Source organism: Amblyomma americanum, chromosome 6 (genome assembly GCF_052857255.1).
Source record: "Amblyomma americanum isolate KBUSLIRL-KWMA chromosome 6, ASM5285725v1, whole genome shotgun sequence".
NCBI lineage: Eukaryota > Metazoa > Arthropoda > Arachnida > Ixodida > Ixodidae > Amblyomma > Amblyomma americanum.
This window is the reverse complement of record NC_135502.1, coordinates 10,345,683-10,359,212: the sequence shown is the minus strand read 5'-3', so window position 1 is coordinate 10,359,212 and position 13,530 is coordinate 10,345,683. Positions and strand designations below refer to the sequence as shown.

Genomic DNA, 13,530 nt, shown 5'->3' with positions numbered 1-13,530 from the left:
AATTTTAGCTGCCATGCCGTGGTAAAACAACACTGACGTGTTTTACCAGCTTTCTTGTTAGCATATCATGACCTCGAGAGTATATCGGCGACCTCTCTGCGTCAGAGTAGTGTCGTTCTTTTCTGGACAGGTGTGATGAACCGCAGCCGTCTATAAGTGCTAGTGCGGAGGAGCGTCTGTGTTGTTTTCAGAGGCCATCTAGAGACCCCGAGCGATCTGTCCAGCGGGCAAGGTGACAGCGTTCCGTGGAATCCCTGGCAGCAACGTGCTGTCACATTCCACTTTTAAAGGTGGAGCTTAAGCGTCCCGCAATTTTTTTATTACTGAGAACAGTATCATTTGCTGAAGACTGGCCAGGTATTGCAGATCTCATGAGTAGAAGACAGACGGCAGAAGACTCCAGTGCCTACCCACGTCCACACCACTATGTCTAGCCTTCTGTCAGCAGAACAGAAATTACAATTTAGCATAATATCCTCTCGGGAGCCTGCTGTATTTATTACTATCTTTTGTCATCCCACATAGTGGAATAAACTTGTTTTTGTTCATTATTTGGCATAGTCAGAAAATGTCTTACGAAACGCAACCACGAGCAGGAAAGTAAGGGCGTCTTTTATGACTGCCTATTCCACTTAACATGTGACATATCATCAGACACGCTACCTGAAACACCGTTACCTTTCTCGGCCCAAGGCAAGATTACTTGGATATTCTTGCAAGACCCAACGGCTGGACGCTGTGGTCTTAGCGTGCTCACTAACTGCGTTCTCCTCTGAACTACGAAGGTGTGTTCCTGGCACCAGGTTTCTCTTGGTGCATTGGAAATTTTGTGTTGAGTTTTTTGCGCTTAATAGTTCTAGAACCTGCGCACTCTCGTAACAACACAAGGCCAAACACACCTGCTAACTGGTGTTGTTTTCAGTATTGTCAGCATGTTGTGACGTACCTTCTTGCACGTGTATGCCTGTAGTTCCCAGTTCCTATTTATAATATTGTGTCAGCGTGCCGGTGGGGAATCGGCTTGCACTGGGCTGGCTTGGCTCGGGTGAACTTGCAGTAGACTATTGCCCTGCTGTGCGTATGTGTGTAATTAGCCATCACCCGAGCACTGTCCCGAATTGAATTGCCCAGAGCTGTATATGGCAAGGATTGCAACTTTGTCTCCACTGCTGAGTACTGCATTTCAATACTTGTCAGCTGTCTCAAATAACTGCTGTGTAGGAATATATTTTCGCATTATCCAGGCACTGCCAGAAGCATGCAGACTAACTTCAGCCTAATAATAAGACAGTTAGTTTTTATCAGACTAGGCTTCTTCAGTGTTTTTCCCTTGCAGCTAATATTCCGGCATAATTACTCAGGATCCTGTCATCCTGTGTGCAGCACGTGTCTATTTGAAATAGTTCTTATTGGTGCTCTCAGCTTTAGACGTTTTCATCATTGCGTATAAAAAATAGCTTTTTTTTTTTGTGCAGAGACACTGCATGAAGCAGTTACATTCAATCCGCATGCTTATTACACTTAGGGATAACGGTTCGCAAGCAGTTGTGCCTCTTTTCTGAGCAATTTGTGTCGAGCTCGTCGCTGGCGTGAGCTCCACCCAAAATCGCATATATTCTTGCCTGCTTTTCTCTCTCTTCTTCTTCCAGATGCCAAGTTTTCCACGACCTTGATGGCCACGCCTGTTTTCATGGGCGAGTGGAACTTCAGAGATGTAGTTAGACGAACAGTGTACCATAGTCGCCACTGAGCGCGTTTTAGAAGGCAGAGGTGAGAGCAGTGTTAGATGGTTTGTTAGTAGCCGGAACAGAAAAATCACGGCTCAATGAACGCATTCTTTCGGCTTACCAGAAGAGCTTCTACTGTTACTATTATGAAAGGCACGCGCGAGAAACAACTGTAGTCAGTTTTAGCCAAGTAGGTTTAGTAGCCAACCCAAACCAGGCCTTGACACAATGTATAAGCTTTTACCAGCGTTTGCTATATGGTTCAGTGGAGGAAGGGTGGGGACTCGGTTAAAGGGGGCTACGTAGTTGAAGAACTATTCCCAGGTGTCGCACTTAGTCTTGCCATGTACTCGACGCGGGAAAGGGCAGGGCGAGGCGGCGCTGGAGGCTTAGCTCTAGGCTTCGTTACACTTCCTTCGCACCGCTTCGCCGCCTCCGCCGCCCCCTGGTTGGCTTTTATTGAAGCACGGCACCCCAGTGGAGAGAGCGAGGACTGCCGGGTGCACCGCCAGCCCCACCAGCCAGGGGTCGCTACCGTCGCCCGGGGAGCATCCATATCAGTATCACACCGGCGCTGGAAGTGCCATCGCCGTGGCGTTCTCTAACGGCAACGCCCGGCATCGTGACTGTTTGTGCCAGTGCGTGCGCGGGCCACTTCTTCCTTCTCTGCACGCTCCGGCCGCACTGCGCACTTCCCCCTGCCCCCTCTCACAGACACGGACACACCCACACGAAGAAGAAAGGCACACACACACGCTCAGTCACGTACACACAACGGACGCGTCACGCGCAGGCCCAACCTGTGCACACGTGAACCGACTCTGTTGACAAGTGCGTCCCAGCAGCGCCAAGTTCTGTAGTTGATCTAGAGACGTAGTACTAGTAGCGATCACCTGTACATACCGAGGACAAGCGTAAACACGGCAGCATATACTATACACACGCTGTAACGATAATATATATATATATACACATATTATATATAAATATATATATATATATAAAAGGAAATAACTATATTATATATATATACACACGCCAGAGGATTTCAAGAGAGGAAGGCGAAGTGAAAAAGTAACGATTTCGTACAGGTCCCACGCTCGAGTGACTTGCGTGGTTGTTTGTAGAGACGACTATTTTTGATCACACGAAGTTTTTTTGTGGGTGATGCAGCGAAAGCGAGAGAAGCTGCGTCCGCGAATGTTTTCTCTGTCTCGGTTTCTGCAGACTCTGGCTGTGTCGCCCCTTTTTCTTCTCCGTTTCGTGTAACCAGTGCGTGGTGTTGTTGCAGCCGGGGGCCAGGCCTCTGGCGCCGCTTGGTTCGCAGTCGTATTTCTTTTCCATTTGCATGGGAATGCGTGCTTTCTGAACAGTGTGACCGTGAGTGTGTGGCTGCTGTTAACGACGGGACGCTGTGTTCAGCTGCTGATGTGCCGACCGAGAACGTCACCCCCCGAATGAACGGTGCATGAGAATGTTTTCCTGCTTGCAGAGCACGTCGCTCTTGTTGCAGCAGCAGCAGCCACGTGATCTGGCTTGTATCAGTGTCTTTAGGCCGGCTATTTAAAAAAGAAAATACTTGCTTAATTCGGAGTTTCTAGCCTGGTCGAGAAAAAAAATTTATAGCGCGCAGCAGTCTCACGCCACTCTCGCGGTGCGTAATTCAAAGGACAGAAATGGTTGCGCAAAGAGATTCTCGATTTCATCTGCATCCTGCCTTAAGCTGCAAGCTAATGTGGCTCTGTAGTTGGCCAGAACAAAGGTTGCACCTACAGCGGTCATTGATACTGAAGCGCATGTTAGAAACATGGTAAAATGGCATATGGTACCGCTAGAGTTGGTGGCTTTTTTTCTTGTGATTTGTTTCTTGCCATGGCTTCAAGTAAGGCTACGACTCATTTTTTCTTACATTGTGCTCGCCATAGCCCGCTTTATGACATTCCTTTTGCTTATCATTGGTGGAAAGGGGCCGATAACTATTTTGTGGGAGCAGGAGCCAGCGTCATCGACTGCGCTTCATTACACCCCGCTTTTCGCATAACCATTTGTAGCTAGCACCAGCCAATGCAATGCTACTGGTATGGACTTGAAGAAAAAGCACGTTCGGGCTTACTGTCACGTGGGCTAGCAACATTCAAATTCAAACGTTGCTCTAATGAAGACCAAAACACATCACCTGCGCCCCTTTTCACATCTGGAAAAACAACCGCTCAAAGCACGAAACTCGAAACTGCGACTGCACTACAGGTTCTTGCAGAGCTTTTTTGCAACTTTCTGGTAATTGTTGTTAAAAAGAAAAATAAAACGTAATGACATACAACCACTTCCTTTTGCACCTTATCAAATTCTGAGTAGCCAACCCCTGCCATCAATCATTTGACTTGCCTTATGGCATGACATAGCAACATGACGTTTTTGACCGTATTAGTGTCGAAAATTTACGACAGTAGATTGTGAAATAAGGACGAAGAAAATTAAAATCTAAAAAAAAAACAGAGAAAATCTTTGGGAATTACCCAGAAAGCGGGGCAAGTAACTGGAAGCTGAGTGAGGAGCGCGGTCACACTGTTTTCCACTGTTATTCTGACATATATAGCACCATTAATTAGTACCTAGACGCGATGACTGGCGTTGGGTATGCTGCCGGCAGTGCTCAGGCGTACTAATAGAGACTGGATAAGAACGCCTGTAAGCTATGCTGCTTCAAAGCACCGGGTTCTGCTCTGGTAATGTTCTTGGTCGACTCACTAGCAGTACTTACATAGAAGGTAGTCGCCACGTTGTTTTTTTTTTTTTGGGTGCTGTGCGAGCTCATTTTGGTCTCTCTGAAGTTTCACTTGTGGTCTGAATGCCGTTGAGTATGCGAACTGTGTTAAGCAGACCTACAGGGTAAATACAAAGAAAAAAAAAGAACACATGTACCTTTCCTCTGAGATTTCCACGTCGTCTTTCCTGTACCCTTTCAGACAAGCCTCTCTTTCTCTTTCTCACATGTCATAGCCTTTGCACCAGCTGCTCTCTTTTGCTTACTCATCATTTTTGTCTCACGTCTTCTGCCTTACTCTCATCCGACTGGGCTCGAGCATCGCGGCCCAGTGCCTCGGCACGAGACCTAAGGCAGCAGATCTTCCTAGGTTAACGTTTGAGCATCGTACGTCTTGCTGCCTTTCATTCCACACTGACTCGTACGTAATCTGATCATTCGCTTCACTTCTGAAGGCGAGACTAACAAACAGGGTAGTGAGGCCAGATGATCGAGGCGGTTGGGGCTCTCCACGAAAGGCCTTTGTTGCCGCTCGGCGCTTACCCTTCTGGGCACGATGTGCACCGTCGTACCCTCCTTTCGCCTCGCCGCGCAGCCTTGCCCGCGCGCTGTGGCTGCGCGGTGGCTCCCTGTAGGGTCGCATCTTCAACTGCACACGCACACGCGAGTTTTCTCAGCTTCAATCCGGAGATCGCGCCAAGTACGTACGCTGCGTATGTTCGAGCAAAATCGCTTCAAAGAAAGCAGGCTATGGGACGGACTCTGTCGATCGACGTTTGTACTCTCACGGAGCAAGTTCAACGTGAAAACAAGCTGCTTCCCAAACGCGTTTGCTTTAGCGTAGAACACGTGCCACATTTTTCGGCGCGTCCGACGAGTCCAGCACTTTGTCTCAGATCCTCTGCCGTCCAGAGGAGCCAACTCTGCACATTCCTTGCTTTCCTCTCCAGCTCCGCTCACGTGCTTTTTTTTGCCGCGCTAACCATTCCACTCGAAGGCTGTCTAGCCATCGCAACGACGCTGCGGCGACGTGCGCGGTGTTTCATCTCTCGGCTCCTCCTCTGTCGGCTGACCACCGTCATTGGCCTAAGCTGTAGCCAAGGCCGGTCCTCCGCGATCGCACTCCGGGCGGGGTCGCACGAACGACGAGCCGAGTGCAGCCCAGAGTGCAGTTAGGCTGACGGCGTCTGAGCATTTACAGTTTTATAAGAGCCCCCTCTCTTTTTCTCTCCTCGCCGCGGTTGTTCGGCCCCCAGAGTCCTGTGCACTGGAGCGACGTAGTCCGGTCACTTGTTGCCAAAGATATGTTCTGCTGGACCCCGTCGTCAGAGCCGGCCGACCGACATCGGCGCGCACCCGACGGGGGCCGCATCTCCGGCCACCGATCGAGGCGCGGAGCGAACCGCTTGGTTTCTCTGAGTCACGAGATGCCTTGGCACACATCCGTTATGACCTCTCACCCTGCCGACCATCGCACGCTTTTTCGTTATTTTCTTATTTGCATAGGATGCGAGTATCCATTCGCACACTCGTTATACAGAAATATATAAATAATATATATCTCATGCCTATAAATCCATATATAAAGATATATAACAAATCATCTCCATCGTCACAAAGGGAAGCCATGCAGGCACATGACCAGCGGCTGCGCGGAGCGTTTCATCTGCCCGAGACTGTGTGTGGTGAGACGAGTTATCTCAGCGGTTCGACGGCAGCTTCATAACCTCTCCCTTATTCTCCGCATGCATTACACCTAATGTACATACACATCTTACCGGACAGTATGCCGGCGCCAGGAGATACGCGTCGCTGACGAACGTTGCAAACCTGGAAACCAACGCCTTCTCCGTGTTGTATGCGCGAGCCGACAAGAGGTGCGTTCGCAGAGCCAGGACAACACAGGGCTGTACTGGATCGTTTATCCTGAAAGGCCAAACTTTATCCTCTGGGTGTACAAACGCAGGCGTTCCGTCTCTGCTGTGAAATGTGTTTTTCTTAATTTCTTTCGAGTCGGACATGTTGTTCAGTCTCTGTGCTTGCAGTTTCACATGACATCACGCCACAACTCGAGGTTTTTGCAAATGCATTTCGATAAGGTCACAGCGTGTCTCACATCGATCGACCCTGGGCCTTGTTGCGTCCACAGGAGCAGTTCCTCACTCGCTCGGGCGTTCGCTAGGACTACGATGGGGACGTGTTTTTTTTTTTTTTTTGCATGGCTATCTCGCTGTGCTTCAAGGTTAATTTTATTCTTGTCATTCTTTTTTACGTGTATATCGTGCTAGTCCTCGCCTCAGTTGCAGTGCAATTGTACAGATTGCATTCACATGCACCTCCGAATGGCTCAGCCTTGCGATGGGCTTTTCCTCATTTTTGACCAAGCTCTTCCGTCGCCTTTTATTCTTCGGTCTTCCGAACTAATGTAGCTTTTTTATTCGACTGCGACTGACAGGCGACTCTTCTTCCTGGTTTTTTAAGAGCTCACTGTGTGTTCAAAAGAAGTCACTCTTTTTTTACTTTGTGTATGGTAGAAACATTTGCCATTGTTGACCTTCGTTTTCGGAGGCGAGAGCCGGCCTCAAGGCGTGAAGTGTGTCTCTTCGGTCGGAAGCACGGCCAGTGACTAAACCAGAGGAGAAAACTCTGAAGGGCACTAGCCCTAGAAAACAGTGAGATAAAGTCACACAAAGCTAGGGCGCCGATGAAAACGCACGCGCCTGGTGGCATCTGGTGGCATGGAATACAAGTACTGCGATTTCCGGGGTGCGCGACAGTGGTCATCTTCCTACCACCATGAGATTGGCCCGTAGGAACGCAGTTCCCTTTTCGTTCCCCTTACGCAGTTCTGTTTACTTTGTCAGCCATGCGCTTGCACATTCACACAAATCTCTGAGCAGGAGCGGCTCGTTTAATTCCCTTCCTGCGTAATCAGTCGTGTGCTGCGTGTCGTTAGGCAGCTTGCACACACTTCATGAACAGTGGAGATGATTCACCTCACAGCTCGTTTTTTCTCTGCGCTCCAACGGTTTCATCGCCTCAGAACACATCATTTGTTTTGTAGGAGATAATTTCTTCCTGCCTGCGTGCTTGTCATCGAATCTCTCACCTAATTTATTTATTCCTTTATGCGTTATCACCCTTGAATGCTCTAGTCCTAATGTAATTTTATATTTTTGAGTTGCATTGACCCGTGGTCGCTAGCCTGAGACTTACACCTAGTGTTCTCGCGGGATGTTCTAGTATTCATTTTTACCATTGTTTTTTCTGCATTCTTGCAGGTGTTTGTTTTCAGTGGTGCACTCTTATCTTAGCCACATATGGTTATGCATGTACAGCACGTAATTACATTTGTGCTACGAGACCGAGCTCTTTTCTGATGAACTTCAGTATTATACACTTTTGGTATACAGCTTTAAAGCTCTCATGCATTTAGCAAGCAGAAGCATTTCCGCTTTTCTTGCTTAGTCATTTTTTTCACGTTGTTCGTGCAATACTTTTGACCGTTCCAAAGTTGTTAAGTAAGCCTCGTGCTTCTTTGTTTTTATTGTTTTCTTTCTAGAAATCTGGTGGCTGAAAAGCGCTCGCAGTAATTTCCTAAACATAGCACACTGGTCATTTTATAATCTGGGCCTTAGTATAAGCACTGCTTTAAGGCGACTTACATTTGCTCCAAAGCGAAAATTGTCGTGCTTAACTCGTATTAAATCTGCTTACGTTTGGCACATTAGCTTTTGTTTCAGAGTAATCAGCAGTGAGGCGCACATGCAGGGAGGAAAACTAGGAAGAAGCAATTCTGAGCCTCGCTGTTTTTTGCAGCATGTTGTTACAGCACATCATTTCGGGCTCCTTAACGAGGTTTACTCAAATAATGAATTCATGGCGTTCGTAACGAAATGCATGTTTGCACAAATTACCAGACATTTTCCCGTTGCCCCGCTTCAGTACAAGCAAACAAACCGCGTTACTTTGCATTTGTGGGGGACCCTTGGACGCACTGAGACCCTTGCCGCGTCCCGTGAGACTCGCAATGTGAAAAACGTTGAGCCGAGATAGCATTTACTACAAATGTTACCATCGACAGATGCTATGTTTCTTCCAGTTTGTTTGATATTTTTACAGGCGGCACTTCCGTGAGCGTGTTGGTTTGGGGACTTTTTCTTCATTTTCACTCAAGCACGTACCAACTTTGGCGCCGCCACGTGACAGCCGAAACCGCCGACGGTCTTTCGATGCACGGACACCACGTGAACACGAATCGCCCCAAACTGTACATAGACAAGAAGACACAGAGCTTCTAGACTAGTCCGCCAGCGCTTTGCGTGCACGCGCGAAGCTAACCAAGCTTGCTGCAGCCAAGAGAACAGGGATGACCCGCGCTGTCCATGCGCTCGGGCCCAGGCTTAGGACGGCAGCCTTGCTGTATGTGCCATATCATCCTTCATCCGCTTCAGGGTAGAAATTTTTTCCTACATTTTTGTTTTGTCCTTCGCACTTCTTGTCCCAGCTTGGCTCTGCACAGTCAGAGCGCTTCGTCTCCCCCCCTCTGGGACTACAGCTGATGTCAGCTGATCAGCCGCCTTATTCGGAAGGCCGCTTGGGCACGAGGACGGCTCGTGGATTCACCCAACGCACTGCCGATGGCCACTCACGTGTGGTCTTGCCTCGTGAACAACTTCACCGACGCGGCCTCTGACCAGATGTCTTCACGAAAACGCTGCGCGGTTTTTGCTTGCCTGACATAGCGAGCAAGCCCCCATTTTTATTAAGAGCCAGTGGCATCGAAAAGTCATGTTTCTCTATGCCAGCATTTCAATGTCGCAGCGGCGCTTCATTTATAAAATTCAACTGACCAAGGAAGCCATGGTCCCAACTGCTCCATTGTGTACTGTACACAATGATCACTGGTGAAGCTACGAATTCCATGAAGACTGACAATTATTCTATCATTTTCTCTGGTTCTGGAATCCCTAAGCGACCGTCTTTAGGTGGGCAAGCGTTCTTTGGTCGACGCCCAACCGCTCAACCTCACTGTTTACGCACTGGTCATCATGCTGGTAGTCCTTGCAGCCTGACTGCCGTGCCCGAGTTGCGATGCCTAGCCGCAATTCTGTTTTTCAGTTTTTAGCGGTTGCTCGTGCCAGGTACTCGGCACGCACGGTGTAAACGCGTTTGCGAAGCTGACTCTCGGAGCAAGAAATTCGACACATTTTGCGCCCTCCGCACGATTACTTAAAGGTACAACTCGAAATTTTGTGAGCAATGCATTCAGAATTGGACGCAAAACTTGTGGCCATGGTAATAATGACTTTATTTGCATCATGATTGCCCGACGCCGGACATGTACAGAAAAATCTGCCATAATGACAGCTTGGCAAAGCCGCTGGTCCTCGCACTGGCAACTAAAAATAGCAGTCTCAACAAAAGCGTCTAAAAATACTTAAACAAACCACACTCACAGAATATTGGCGCATACAATAGCATTGAATTTTTATTATCAAGATCAGAAGACAATACATATTCTGTTGCCCTGCAGAATACAAGTTCCTGAAGCTAGGCTTATTCAACGCTTGCTGAAAATAACTTCCGGCTTTCTGTGCGGCAGTGTCGGCGTAGTGGTGAAACGCGAGGCGGAACCGGCCATTTGGCTGAGGTGTTACGCACCCCTGAGCACAGCAGTAGTCCAGGCGGTGGAAGGGGGGGGGGGGGGGGGGGGGGGGGGGGGGACGCTTCTGGCATGTGCAAGAGACATCCGCTTCGCGGTTGCCCGCTCTTGCACCGAGTAATGGGGCCGACTGGAACAAGCATGCGTGTGTACGGCCTCTAATTCCGTGTTTTTATCACCTACAGAAACTGGGGAGGAGAAGAGCGGCTGAGCTGGTCTCATGGACGGGACAGGTGGCAGTATCTGCAAAAACTCCTGCCGGCCATACCTCCTTGCGCAGGAATGTTCTTTCCCAGCGTGTGCATGGTCGCAGATTCGACAGCTGGGCCTAATTTGCGGGAGGGGAACTAAACCGCCCAGTATGAACCACCATACTGTGGAATTTCACTCGAAAGCTATGATGAGGAACTTCTCCTTCGTCACATGTAAAGCGTGATAAGATCAGCGATGGTTCCTGGTGGGCTTTAACGAACCAAGAACGCAAATACACTACTCAAACTACCTAATGACCTTAAATAAAGAAGTAAACTAGTCACATTATGCTGTGCCTTCATTGCTGTCATGGGAGCACAAAAATGAGCCACTACGAAGCTGGTGCAATTGCAAATCTGAGCTGACTTCAACGCCTTAGTTAATTCGATCAATGGCATGCAGTTACGAGACACTTCGTAGATTCCCCACGTCGACGCAACGAGCCTCCACGCCAGCTGCGTCAGCTTCTCCCCACTCTCTGTACAGCTGCGAGTACATGTGACTGGCCGGCTGGCTGGGCCAAGTCCATGGGCCGATGATGGAGCGCAAGCTATGCCTTCTTTTCATTCAGACACACACACTCACCCTCACGTACACACTGTATTTTTAATGCATATCAAGCTTATTACCACTTGCATAGGCTACTTACTTGCGTAGAACGCTTACTTCATCGGGGATTCGACGTGCAGTTGCTTCTCTGCGGCCGCCTGTTGTTGCTCTTTGCGCCAGGCGCCCAGCTATTACCGCTCGCGGCGCATCGCGCTATCTATCGTATTTTTTTCTTCACGCACCGTTGGATAATACGTGTTGCGTCCTCACCAACCTGGCCAGTTCAGACTTCCTCGGTACGCTTGCTCTGTAGTTAGGACGGCGTCCACTTTGTCTCAAGTAAACCTGCGCTAGCAGGTTTCTTTCAGCCTCTGGGTTTTGTGCGCTTTCCGCAGTAACTGCTACAAGCAGCTACCATCATCCCGTCTGGCTTTTTCAGGTTTTTGCTACAAACAGTGCGCTTGTTTCAGACAACTTGGCTCATTCTTTCGACACTCCGACCGCCTTATCCCGTTCGCTTTGCCAGAAGCGAATGACCCCCACGCAGGCTAGCGGACGCGAGGACGCGCACGTGACTGTAGTTCCGTACTCGGGGCTCGCCCGGTACGTGTCCAGCTGGAATGATGCTCGCGTCGGTTTAGGGTTAGACTGTCGTAGCGAGTGCTGCATTTTAAGGAAACGTCGCAGGCAATTGTGTGTGCCCCCCTACCAGCACTGAAAGATTCGTAGCGCGGCCAGGTAAATGTGCGAGACAGGAAGCCAGCGTAATGATTCAGACATTCAAAACTACTGGTTCTGGATAGAAAAAAAAAACACACGGGAAAAGTAAAGATTAAAAATGTATTGAGCAAGCACTGGGCAAAAAAATAAATTCTACCTTCGGCGATAAGTGGTTAATTAAAGCTGTACTAAGCTATTTGTGATTTATAACTGCGTCACCTGGCGCACTGATAGCGAAACGCGATTGTTCGCCTAAAAGAAAAAAGTTCGAACTTGGACGAAATTCACGAACCTTGCTGTTTGAAAGTGTTGTAGCGGTTGGCCCTTTTCGTCGGCTACCCTGATAGAGCTGTCATCTTATGGCTGTCCAGCGCTCGTGTGCCGGCCGCCAGGCAAGCAGTGTTTTTATGCCAAAGAAGTTTTTGTGGGTCTTGGGGCTGTTTCAACACTGATCGTGCTCCGCTTCCTCCGGACGGCCCAGCATACGTGCCTCCTTTAGCTCTGTTGACGAAGAGGCCTGCCGCAGGGCTTGCCAGAAAGCACGCAAGCTAGGAAGGAGCCTGATCATATCGTGTGAGAAATACGCGCACGCTGCCTGGCTAGAAATGGTTCGTGCTCGGGTCCTGTGCTTGAGGCAAGCCTCGGCAGGTGTGTCAGTCTGAGAGGGATGCCAGAATTTGTTACTGTTTTGTGCAGAAAACTTTCTTATTTGAACCCGAGTTGTCTCTATTTTATGTGACTTAAGTTGCTTCTTGGAGGAAGCTCTAAATCTCTTTTTTCCCTCGGGTCTTCACACCAAGTGTTCATACGAATTCACGGATGATGCGTTCATACTCCTTTCTTTCATATGGATATGTACTGCTGCGTTTCAAACGCACAAAAAGAGGCTGTATAATAGAGCGAGATGTTATACCGCGTCCTCTTGAAGCTTCATTCGTTCTCAAGGAGCGAGTAAGCTAATTGTTGAATGGTTTCGGCTCTCGAGTCGGTTCTCACGTTCGTTGAGTTTGTCTTTTTTACAATTCTTGGGCCAACAGCGGAAGCACGCACATGAGCGCTGTCCCTAACTGTGTTACTGCTGCAACAGTGCATTCTGAAAAGTTGTTTCTTACTTTTTCTAATCACTTGACGCACGTCACTGTAACCCTGGTGTCGCGGATGCCTCATTTCGCTTTGACACGATGACATGGGAAAAACAATGCCATTACCTTGTTCATTGAAATGATTGCATTGAACTTGTACTCTATAATGTTTACCTTCTGAAAAATAAAGACTGCGACGCATGAGTCATTTTCCTGACTTCTTGACTGCCGGCAAAAGCAAGCAGTGCTGGTAAATATACGCGTCTCCTGTGCAGTTCCCGTCCACGCACGTTTAGGAATGACCTACAGGATAACCTAAACCATGTGGAAAACGTGTTCTCTGTAAATGATGGCCTTTAACCTCAACAAATGTAAGTACATCTCATTTGACCCCCGCTGTAACCCTTTTGGTTTCCAATACACAGTTTCTAACGCCCCAGTTGGTCGCGTTCACTGATGCAAATACTCCAAACACCTCAAAGGGGCCAGCTAAATGGAGAGGCGCACCAGTGCTTGCATGACCGCTTCAAAGGAAGAGGAGTCGCTAAGCCACTCACGAAGCGTAGTATAGCTAGTGGACAGAACCTTAAGAGAACATCGTCCCTGCGAACTGCTGTGTGGAGAGTCCTCCAAAAAGGACTCTGTCCGCTGATACGCGGGGCCTGCGTATCAGAGTGGCAGTAAGACTTGAAATATGGCTGAAAAATGACTTATGAGCCTGTTAAGGTTGTTGTTTGGGACCAGCAGAAGTTTCGCCCCTTTGGTGTATGC

At 48.7% G+C, this 13,530-nt stretch overlaps 1 protein-coding gene across 14 annotated transcripts in view; it reads left to right on the top strand.

Moving 5' to 3' along the window:
* The window catches only part of LOC144136295 (CUGBP Elav-like family member 4), a 522,488-nt gene extending 509,503 nt beyond the window's left edge, over positions 1-12,985 (top strand). For 6 of the 14 annotated variants that reach the window (XM_077668531.1, XM_077668532.1, XM_077668529.1 and 3 more), the window contains one exon: positions 1,650-3,303. The gene's annotated coding sequence lies outside the window, so the exon portion shown is untranslated. Of the gene's footprint in view, positions 1-191; positions 959-1,649; positions 3,304-10,341 lie in introns of those variants that run through there. The other 8 variants (XR_013315588.1, XR_013315590.1, XR_013315587.1 and 5 more) reach the window with 4 other exon arrangements.
* Positions 12,986-13,530: the final 545 nt, after the last annotated feature.